This window comes from Sapajus apella, unplaced genomic scaffold, assembly GCF_009761245.1.
Source record: "Sapajus apella isolate SASKATOON/1434 unplaced genomic scaffold, GSC_monkey_1.0 scaffold6, whole genome shotgun sequence".
Taxonomy (NCBI): domain Eukaryota; kingdom Metazoa; phylum Chordata; class Mammalia; order Primates; family Cebidae; genus Sapajus; species Sapajus apella.
The window spans coordinates 35,299,992-35,311,995 of NW_022436946.1; the positions used below are offsets into that span (position 1 = coordinate 35,299,992).

Genomic DNA, 12,004 nt, shown 5'->3' on the forward strand with positions numbered 1-12,004 from the left:
ATTTTTTATATTTAGTTATTCAAATGTACCACTGTGTGCTGCTTGTACGTCAGGATTTACTATAACAAGACAGAATGTCACTGTAATTCTAGTTGATAAAAAAGGACTACTTCAATCCTCTACCTGCCAAAAGATGGGCAGGGGAGATTGACCAGACATCAGCGGCATCATGCTGTATAAGAAGAACCCTGGGCCTTTTCCAGCAGTCAAGAAATTTCAGAGTAATAATCACATCATCATAAGCAAAAGTGCTTTTTTGCAAACCCCTTAACATATCCAAATGGTACAACAAACAGTAAATAGGAGGAGGTGTAGACAAATAGCCTCGCAGTACTGGGAGAAGTGACACCTGACATATAATTTCTATTAAGTTGCTTTTTGTGAATGATAGCATCACAATTGTGATGCACAAAGATAAATATAGTGTATCTAATAGTAAATAAATGCATATAAGGTGGCATGGCACTTCATAAAAAAAAATAGGACTCTAAAAGAATAGTAAAATTCCCTTAGAAATCTAAGGAAGAGAAGGGATAGTGTTTATAATATCTAGTAGTTTTTAGTTGGTTTGTCAAATCTGAAGGAAAGTAAAAAGGATGATTATTAATCTGTCTTATGGGAACTGGTCATGATGTAACAGCTTGAGCTAAGAGATTTGTTCTACAAAAGCCCTAAGACTTGTTAGCAAATAATAATTTCATTAATAGAAAAAATATGTATCTGCAGAGGAAATAAAACTGTCTTTTTTCACTTAATAAAATAGCAAATATCACCACTGAACTCAAACATATGCACTGCCAAGATTTTAAGTGTTGAGATACGCATAAAATATGGAGTCTTTCTTGGTATTGGTGTTGTTTCTTCCCTCCACCCCTCCTTTCTTACTCCCCTGGGGGTCCAGCTTCAACAATTACAGGGTTGCTATCACAGCAGCTGTCCCTGTTGCATAGTGCTGATTTTCTGCATGCAAAAAAATGTAGACTCCAGAGAGATATGACAATGTGAGTTAACAATAAGTCTGAATCTAGTCTAGGAAGACATGAGTTTATTGTATCATAAGAAAAAATACTAAATATAAGTTATTTTCTTAGGATTTTTAATTATTGCCATTGTCATTCTGGTTTTAATTAACAACTAATACTCTGAAATGAATTATTTGAATAGAATTAATGAAGTGTACAAATAACTCAAGGAAGTTTCAATTCCTGGCTTTTGATCTGTATATAATTTAACGAGCAAACAGAAAAAAATTGAAAATGGTAAAATGAATGTATTATTTTCTTAACCTAAATAGACAACATTGTTTTGAAAATTGAATATCCCCTATCAGGCTATAGAACCTATTAAGATGATTTTTCTTTATCTAAAAAAAAACAAACAAAAAATTGATCCTTTTTGGTATCTTTCTTAGATTTGTCTGATCCATTCGAAAGCCAGTTTCTACACTTCTGAACTTGACTGTCTGCTCACTACCAACAAGAGAGGATTTCCACACAATCATTTAGAAATTTCAAAATGTATGGTGTTTGGGAATTATATATTCATTATGACTATATCCAAAGCATGGTATCAGAAGCTAAATTATTTTTTCCTTGAAATATAAATACTGCAACTTAGGTGGCATGGCACTATTGAAAACAGCTTGCCATATGCCTTTGATTTCACTGAGAGACATGCCATCTGCCACCACACTCAAAAAATGATTCAAAAAAATTAAAAAGAATGGCAGAAGACTGTGATCAAATGAAAGAATGTTGCCCATTATGTGTGGTCTAGGACTGGGCTTGGGTACTAGTTCAGATTACCTCTAGTCATGAAGTCAAAGCCAGACAGAATCAACTAAGTTCTCATTTTTTTCTGTGGGCAATGAACTGAGTACAGTGTAATTCCTTCAGCATGATTATTACACAGATTTAGACAGAAGTCTCTGATATGAAAGTAAAAAACCAAAGATCCTAGGACAATCCATATTCTAAAGGAGTTTTGGCCCAAGGACTGGGATGAAAACAGGGAGAACTTGCTTATGCACAGCTAATTTATTTGTAAAACTTCAATACCTTCATGGGACTTTGGAGAAAGAAGAAATGGCAAGATATCAGAGACTTTGGGCGATATATGTATACTGAAGAAATGTATAAATCTATTTAGGTACTATATTTTATCAAGTGCTAAATCAGCCAAGTGTGTATTTTAACTCTACATAATAAAATCACTGTGATAAATCCCTTAAGATGATTCCCAAAGAACAGAGGTAATTTTTCTAAGAAGCTTAAAAATAGAAATCTCTCTTAAATGCATCCAGACAGTGCCCTTACAATCACTATTTTGTCCCAAATGAAAAAGAGAGCAGAAAAAAATACAAATTTCACCAGAAAAATTTTACAAGTAACTATTTGTTTATTTGGTTTGTTTATTTGAAGAAGGAAAAGATTCAAAACCTATGTACCAAATTCTGGCTAAGAGAATACTATCTTAGTTTGTTTTCTTGTTGCTATGCCTGATGAGGCTGGGCAGTTGATAAAGAAAAGAGGTTTGTTTAGCTTATGGTTCTGCAGGCCAGGAAGTTCAAGAAGCATAACACTGGCATCTGCTCAGCTTTTGGTGACGGCATTTTGTGTGGTTTCAAGACATGGAAGAAGGTCAAAGGGGAAGCAGACACATGTGAAGAGACAAATCCTGAGGGGTATCCTGACTTCACCACAACCCTCTCCGGTGAGAACTAATCCAGTATTCCCAAAGCAGAAACTCACTCATTACTATGAAAACCGAACCAAGTCATTCATGAGAGATCTGCCCCCATAACCCAAGCACCTGCCAATAGGCTTTACCTCCCAACACCACCACATTGGGGATCAAATTTTAACAGGAGTTTTTTGGTGAGGATATATTAAACCATAGAAAGTACCAAATGAACAATGAAGCTGAATTTCTTTACAAAAGAAAAACAGAGAGAACATGTTATTAAACTGTAAAACTGGTTTTGAGAATGAAATGCAATCTTGCTTCAGAAATCTGTAGCCAATATTACAGGGTAGTCTTGTGCCTGGCTTGTGAGGTGTATTTGAAATATTTTATTACAGATAATCAAGGAAAAAATCATTTCTGAATAATAGCATTTCCAGTACTTTTCTAAAAGATAAAATTAAAGATATGCATCTCTCCCAAAATATCTATTAATTATAAATAACTATATTAGAACTTCTCTAGAAAATTTATGCCATCATTTATTGAAAAATATTTAATGGGCATCTAAAAAGGCATTATAGGAAAAGAAGTAATAATAATACATAGCATTTTTATATCACTTTTTTATTTATTTGTATTATATTTATAAAATATGTGTTCCTATTTTATAAATAAGAAAATTAAGGCTTATCAGGGTTCACCTATCTAATGTCAAATAGCTAATAAATGTTGAAATCAGAAGGGAACAAATCAGAGTTCTTTATACTCCAGGACCATCCCTCTTAGCCTAAGACACAGGGGTTTCCACTTTCAGGGTCTGATATACAATTCCATACAGTTGCCCTTAATATTTTCCATCTTGTTTGAGTGGAATTACCCTGGAAGCAGTAACATTTTAAGTTGTTCTCAACAATAGCTCCCTCTGTATAAACTAAGGAATTAAGAGTTTTAAGGGAAAATGAGGAAAAGTATCTCTACAACACAATTCAATACAATCTACTTCTGTGACAGGTTATACATGCATGAAATAAATACTATAGTAAACAATATGTCCTTGCTAATAGTATCAATTATTGACATATGAGAGTGATAATTTGATCAGTACAATGGATTAGACATGATATAACAGGGTTCATGTAGAATAAACATCTCACAATTTGCCTGTCCAGATCAAATTTGTATACATGGTATACATATGACTACATATGTGATATATATATAAAACGACTGTGTATATATGATATATATATATATATAGAGAGAGAGAGAGAGAGAGAGACAGAGAGAGAGAGAGAGGGAGATAGTTGGCATAGCACAGTGGTATTAGGCAGAGAATTTTGAGTCATAAAATAATCTCTCTGCAAATTATCTAATAACTTATTTGTGAAGAAAGTCCAATTTTGAAACTGCTTTGTTGCTGTAAAATCAACTTGAAATATAAAGGACACCACAAAATAGTGTCTCCCAGGGAAATCGTCAAAGACAGGAGAGTAGGGTATAAAGAAATGTTTAAAGTTTGCTGAATTTCTTGGGCAAAAAAAAATTGAAGTCTTTGAATAATATTTCTCTGAGTCATATTATATCTACCATTTCTAGAAATATGTACAACTATTAATAGAGAAAAGCAAAAGAAGCATCAGAAGCTGTGAAAAGGCAAGAAGATGAAGCAAGAAAGAAATCAAATGTCTTAGTGCAGCCCTTGGAGTTTAGTCAAAATACTCTAGGACCAGGAGATTGGGATCCTGTCCCGTCAGTCAGAAGGAGAGAGCTTAGATATGGATGAAGGGATTTATAGAGTCCAGTTAAGAACTCTGATCTATTCTTTGTCTACACTCTGAAATCTGGAGAGTTTTTCATTCACAGGTGAGTTTTCCCTTCACTTAGTGGAGCTAAGTATGTTAATAAAACATTACCCAGAGCTGTTCCTACAAAAAGCACATATCAAATAAGAAGGTAGAATGAGATGATCTCCAAGGTCTCTTCCCACTTTAACATGAGAATTTGCTAAGTGAAAAGCCTAATTATATTTTCAATTTAAAAAAATGGAAATTTTCATTTTAAAAAATTCATAGTTCTGGGACTCGTTTATCAAGAGGTTGGGAGATTAGGTGGCTAAAGTTATATAACCTATTTTCTATTAAGTTTGGGATGCAGTTTTTGTCCCTAGATAATGAAAGAAATTCTCTTAATTGATACTTGTTATTAATTCTTTTGTTTCCCCATTTACTAGTTGCTCTTTTTTTCACTTGCCAGTTTAAGAATTTGCTTGGCTCTTTTCCTACATTTAATGACTACATTTAAAAAAAGGACTTGGCTAGGTGCCTAGAGGCTCTTGGGTGTTGGGTGTCATATAAACAAAATTAATTACTAACTTCAGTGCCAATATCACATCATTGGCAATGACAGGTTTGACGAAGAACAAAAAAAGACTAGTAAAAATTTCAACAAATAATAGTATGCATAGGATGCATATAATAAAAAATTAATCAAGCCTAAATTTATGTATATTTGTATAGTGTTTGGTTTTTCCTAATGTATTCATATACATTATTTTATCTGGTTGCCAAAAAATATGCTGGGTACTACAGATTATTTCTAACCTCATTTTAAAAACTTAAGGAACTTAGACCCAGAGATGTTATTCTTTTTTTTTCTTCATTCATTCAACAAATACTGAAAACCTACTAAATGCAACATGTTGCCCTATGAATTACAGGGTGACAAACCATTCCAGCCTGTCCAGAACTTGGGAGATTCCTGGGATGCAGATTTTTCATGCTAAAATGGGACTGTACCAGGCAAACTGGGATGGTTGGTCAGCCTAAGGCAATCTGGCCACCCTAACAGCACATCACAGTTCAAGTCACAAAATAAACTGTACACCAGATGGAGAGCTCTGTCTCTCAATCATTATTTTTGCCTCACTTAGGACTTTTTATTTTCCATTTATTTATTTTATTGCATTTTAGGTTTTGGGGGACATGTGAAGAACATGCAAGATTGTTGGATAGGTACACACATGGGAGTGTGATTTGCTGCCTTCCTCCCCATCACCTACATCTGGCATCTCTCCCCTTGCTATCTCTCCCCAACTCCCCACCCACCACTGTCCCTCCCCTATTTCCCCCCAACTGACCCCAGTGTGTAGTGCTCCCCTCCCTGTGTCCATGTGTTCTTATTATTCAACACCTGCCTATGAGTGAGAACATGCGGTGTTTGATCTTATTCTCTTCTGTCAGTTTGCTGAGAATGATGGTTTCCAGATTCATCCATGTCCCTGCAAAGGACACAAATTCATCGTTTTTGATGGCTGCATAATATTCCATGGTGTATATGTGCCACATTTTCCCTGTCCAGTCTGTCATCGATGGGCATTAGGGTTGGTTCCAGGTCTTTGCTATTGTAAACAGTGCTGCAATGAACAATCGTGTGCACATGTCCTTATAGTAGAACAATTTATAATCCTTTGGATATATACCCAGTTATGGGATTGCTGGGTCAAATGGAATTTCTATTTCTAGGTCCTTGAGGAATCGCCACACTGTCTTCCACAATGGTTGAACTAATTTACACTCCCACCAACAGTGCAAAAGTGTTCCTATTTCTCCACATCCTCTCCAGCATCTGTTGTCTCTAGAATTTTTAATGATTGCCATTCAAACTGGCCAGAGATGGTATCTCAATGTTGTTTTGATTTGCATTTCTCTGATGACCAGTGATGATGAGCATTTTTCATATGTTTGTTGGCCTCACATTTGTCTTCTTTTGTAAAGTATCTGTTCATATCCTTTGCCCACCTTTGAATGAGCTTGTTTGTTTTTTTCTTGTAAATCTGTTTTAGTTCTTCGTAAATTCTGGATATCAGCCCTTTGTCAGATGGGTAAACTGCAAAAAAATTTTCCCATTCTGTTGGTTGCTGATTCGCTCTAATGACTGTTTCTTTTGCTGTGCAGAAGCTGTGGAGTTTGACTAGGCCCCATTTGTCTATTTTGACTTTTGTTGTCAATGCTTTTGGTGTTTTGGTCATGAAGTCCTTGCCTACGCCTATGTCCTGAATGGTTTGGCCTGGATTTTCTTCTAGGGTTTTTTGGTCTTAGGTCTTATGTTTAAGTCTTTAATCCATCTGGAGTTAATTTTAGTGTAAGATGTCAGGAAGGGGTCCAGTTTCTGCTTTCTGCACATGGCTAGCCAGTTTTCCCAACATCATTTATTAAACAGGGAATACTTTCCCCATTGCTTGTTTTTGTCTGGTTTGTCAAAGATCGGATGGTTGTAGATATGTAGTGTTGCCTCCGAGGCCCCTGTTCTGTTCCATTGGTCTATATCTCCGTTTTGATACCAGTACCACGCTGTTTTGATTGCTGTAGCCTTGTAGAGAATCTCTGGGACACATTTAAAGCAGTGTCTAGAGGAAAATAATAGCAATAAGTGCCCACATGAGAAGCAAGGAGAGATAAAAAATTGACACCCTATCATCAAAATTGAAAGAGTTAGAGGAGCAAGATCAAAAAAACTCAAAACCTAGCAGAAGACAAGAAATAGCTAAGATCAGAACAGAACTGAAGGAGATACAGACACACACAAAAAAAAACTCTTAAAAAAATCAATAAATCCAGGAGCTGGTTTTTTGAAAAGATCAACAACATAGACAGACCGCTAGCCAGATTAATAAAAAAGAAAAGAGAGAATAACCAAACTGATGCAATAAGAAATGATAAAGGGGATATCACCACAGATTCCACAGAAATTCAAACCATCATCAGAGATTATTACAAACAACTCTATGCACACAAACTAGTAAACCTGGAAGAAATGGATAAACTCCTGGACACTTGCCTCCTCCCAAGCCTAAACCAGGAAGAAGTCGAAACCCTGAACAGACCCATAACAAGGTCTGAAGTTGAGGCAGGAATTAAGAGCTTACCACCCAAAAAAAGCCCAGGTCCAGACGGGTTCACAGCTGAATTCTACCAGACTTACAAAGAGGAGCTGATACCATTCCTTCTGAAACTATTCCAAACAATACAAAAAGAGGGAATTCTTCACAAATCATTCTATAAGACCAACATCATCCTGATACCAAAACCCGGCAGAGACTCAACAAGAAAAGAAAACTTCAGGCCAATATCCATGATGAACATAGACGGAAAAATCTTTAATAAAATCCTGGCAAGCCGATTGCAACAGCACATCAAAAAGCTTATCCACCATGATCAAGTAGGCTTCATCCCAGGGATGCAAGGCTGGTTCAACATACGCAAGTCTATAAACGTAATTCACCACATAAACAGAACCAAAGACAAAAACCACATGATTATCTCAATTGATGCAGAGAAGGCCTTTGACAAAATTCAACAGCCCTTTATGCTAAAAACCCTCAATAAGCTAGGTATTGACGGAACGTATCTCAAAATAATAAAAGCTATTTACGACAAACCAACAGCCAATATCATACTGAATGGGCAAAAACTGGAAGCATTCCCTTTGAAATCTGGCACTAGACAAGGATGCCCTCTCTCACCACTCCTGTTCAATATAGTACTGGAAGTTCTAGCCAGAGCAATCAGGCAAGAAAAAGAAATAAAGGGTATTCAAATAGGGAAGGAGGAAGTCAAATTGTCTCTATTTGCAGACGACATGATTATATATCTAGAAGACCCCATTGTCTCAGCCCCAAATCTCCTGAAACTGATAAGCAACTTCAGCAAAGTCTCAGGATACAAAATCAATGTGCAAAAATCACATGCATTCCTATACACCAATAACAGGCTTAAAGAGAGCCAAATCAAGAACGAACTGCCATTCACAATTGCCACAAAGAGAATAAAATACCTAGGAATACAACTAACAAGGAACGTAAAGGATCTCTTCAAGGAGAACTACAAGCCACTGCTCAACAAAATCAGAGAGGACACAAACAGATGGAGAAACATTCCATGTTCATGGTTAGGAAGAATCAATATTGTGAAAATGGCCATACTGCCCAAAGTAATTTACACATTCAATGCTATCCCCATCAAGCTACCAATGGCCCTCTTCACAGAACTGGAAAAAACCACCTTAAACTTCATATGGAACCAAAAGAGAGCCCGCAGAACCAAGTCAATTCTAAGCAAAAAGAACAAAGCGGAAGGCTTCACACTACTGCACATAGGACTTTTATTTCTGACCCCACTCTCAGTATCAGACGAAAAGTTCTCCTTAATGTTGTCAGTGATCACCCAAGCACCAAAAATAGCTTTGCTGCCCATTTGTCTGCATGATTTGACATTTTGACGACCTGATACTCCCTTTGACCTTTGCTCTTTCCCTTGCTTTTCTCACTCTTTCATAATGCCCAACATCTTCCCATCTAAACTTTCATCATAAGCACATGGCACCCAAATGTATACCCATAGCTGCAACATGATGGCTTTGACACATGGATGCATATGACTGAAAGATATCTCCTTAACTCCTGGCCATCCAAAGTATTCAAATAAACTAAATCTCAACAGAAATGTTGTTTTCTCCACAGCCAATTCTTCCTCTTGACTTTCCTATCTCTGTTTTCAGGCAACACCATTCTCTGGGTACCAGGTTCATTCTCAGTCACCGGTGGTTTCTTTGTCTCCCTATTCACCACATCTAAGGTTTTAACAGTTCCCAGCAAGCAGTCCTTCAGAAAGTTTTTCCTATCCATCCCTTCTTTTCTTTCCCCACTGTTACTACCTTAGCTAAACTCTTCTTTACCTCCCTAGAATTATTTTTCTAGTCCCTTCCTTGAACCACCTCCACCCTCCACCTTAGCATTCATTTCTTTCTTCACTCCAATTTAGTTTACATTGTTCCCAGGTTAAAGTGTATCTGGCCTTAATGGCTAATGTTCTTGTGTATGAACCCCATTCTCTAGCTAAAAGTAACCATTTGCTGGGCAGTCTTTTCCTCTCTGTACCTGTGTTATATGATTCCTTATATGCGTAATATTTTATTCTGTCAAATTTTACTCATCTTTCAATACAATCTTAAATTTTAAAGTTCAGTAAAAATATTTTGTAGTTTCAAATGGACAAGTACTCCTTCTTTGAACCCACTTTCCCTCCTGAAAAACTCATCCTCACCTACTTTATATTGTAATTATTTGTATTCTTTTCTCAGTCCTCCAACCGGAATGTATACTTCTCAAGATGGAGGCTGTGTCCTACTCATTCTAGTTCCCCTGCTTAATCCAGCAGATGTTCATTATGTTTTTATGCAAGATTGAATTGCTTTAACTCGTCACACAACTCTGGCTTCAAAAATGAATTTAGTAAATTAGTCATTTCAGATATTTAAAATTTAGTGTGTGCCTTAAACAAACATATAATGAATGCATGAACAATATAATTAAAAAAAAAAAAAAAAAAAAAACCTCAAACACCCAAGGATTATCCAACATCAACACAAAGTTCCTGAATACAGAGGTACGCCTAGGATCATTACTCTAGTGTGCGGGTTTGTACACATACATGTTGTCAGCCCAGCCAGCCCCTTATTTGCCTACTCTGCAGAAAAGACTGCAGACAAAGAGAGCTATTCCAGGATGGGCAATCACTTGTATTCAGAAACTAGACTTTAATTGAGTAATTTTTCAGATGGTTGAAACTGAATTGATATTGCACAGGAAAAAGAATGCATGTTTGGGGCCTAAATTGCTCCTCCCCATTTAGAGGGGGCCACAATGTAAGCATAAGATTCATTCAGTTTGGGAATTACAAAGATTTGGATTTTAGGACAGTCCCAAAATAAACCCATCAATTTAGGCCTTAGTGAGTTTCACTTAATTAACCTGAAAGCAACTGATGCACGGTAACTAAAAGGTTCATCACAATATTTGTTTAGTCTTTATAGACCCAATTTCCAAAATAGCAAAGTTGAAGGGAAGTAGAGTCATTTTTCATGATATTTAAAAAAAATTCTCCTACAGGCTTTGAACCTGCAACTGGAGGGAAAAATTAGAGATTAATGAGAAAAAAAATCATATGATATCTTTCCTTATCCACTGTCCCCCACCTTTGAATCTTTTCCTATCATAAAGTTTCTTCAGTCATGCACTAATACTTCAGAGACTGCTACCTCAGACACTTGCCGTCAGCGCCTGGAGGATTGAGATTTAGTCTTTGCATCTTAATTACAGCTGACTCCTTTTCCCTTGTTCTGAGCTGAGTTATAGCAAGGAAAGGGAGAGATGAATGAATGACCCATGCATCTGACATCTAATATCTGCTACTTCATATTTGGGATTTGATTTAGTGTCTCTATCAGAGAGTTTGAGGAAACAAAGTCTTTTATCTTCCTTAAGTAAATTCATGCACTGAAGCACAATTTACCTTCTCTGGAAGTTTTATTATTCAGAACAATAGGCTTTTTTAGTTGTGCAATATTTTGGCTTTTCCCTTTCCTCTCACATTTATAAACAAAAACATTCAGTTTAGTAATTTAAACAAGGTTAAAACTGAAGTGATGTGTGGCACTAAGACTACAAAAGTGCCATGTTGTCATTATCATTTTTTTTTATAAAGGACATAGAATTGAAAGCAAAAGAATTCTCATCTTTGTATTTAAATAATGATCTGAATTGAGTGCATGAAAATGACCTTTTCTGTGGATGCATTGCAGTTGTCACCTTATCACCCCTTCATCTATATAAAACTTTGTATGAGTCTGTTTCAGAACCATCAGGGCCTCCACTCTGCCCACAGGCTCCAGCCACAGTGGTGAATGGGGCCCAAGCCCCACCTCTGTTCCACTATCTAACTGTAGCTGGCCTGCCTGGTAGTTGCTCTTTCCCAAAAGACTGAGTACCTCTTTCTCAACACAAATATACCATCTGTTCTTCCAAATTCTTCCTGGTGCTGCATTGGCTCAAGGAGTATGATTTTTTTCCTAATCAACCTGCTTAGAAGAGGCATTGTTTTCTTATTTGTACAAAGGCATTATATAAGCTAGCTGCAACTTGGCCCTGTGGATCTGATGCATGTGCTCTGGATGAATGGTGAAACAGTATGCAACTAGGATTAAGCAGCCTTCATTAAGAGAAAGAAAAATCATACAACAATTTCATGAATCCAGCATTTACTTGCATTGAAAGTCATTTACTTGCATTGAAAGTCAACAGATGGGTGGGGTGCAGTGGCTCACACCTGTAACCTCAGCACTTGGAAAGGCCAAGATGGGAGGATCACTTGAGCCCAGGAGTTTGACATCAGCCTGGACAACATGATGAGACCCTGTCTCTAATGAAAGAAAGAAAGGAAAGAGAAGAAAGAAAGAAAGAAAGAAAGAAAGAAAGAAAGAAAGA

The 12,004-nt window shown here is 36.6% G+C and overlaps 1 long non-coding RNA gene across 1 annotated transcript in view; it reads right to left on the reverse strand.

Annotated features, from left to right (window-relative positions):
- Positions 1–8,838: 8,838 nt before the first annotated feature.
- LOC116549419 overlaps positions 8,839–12,004 on the reverse strand; it is a 53,710-nt gene continuing 50,544 nt past the window's right edge. The window contains exon 3 of the long non-coding RNA XR_004267857.1: positions 8,839–10,801. This is a non-coding gene — a long non-coding RNA (uncharacterized LOC116549419). The remainder of the gene's footprint in view (positions 10,802–12,004) is intronic.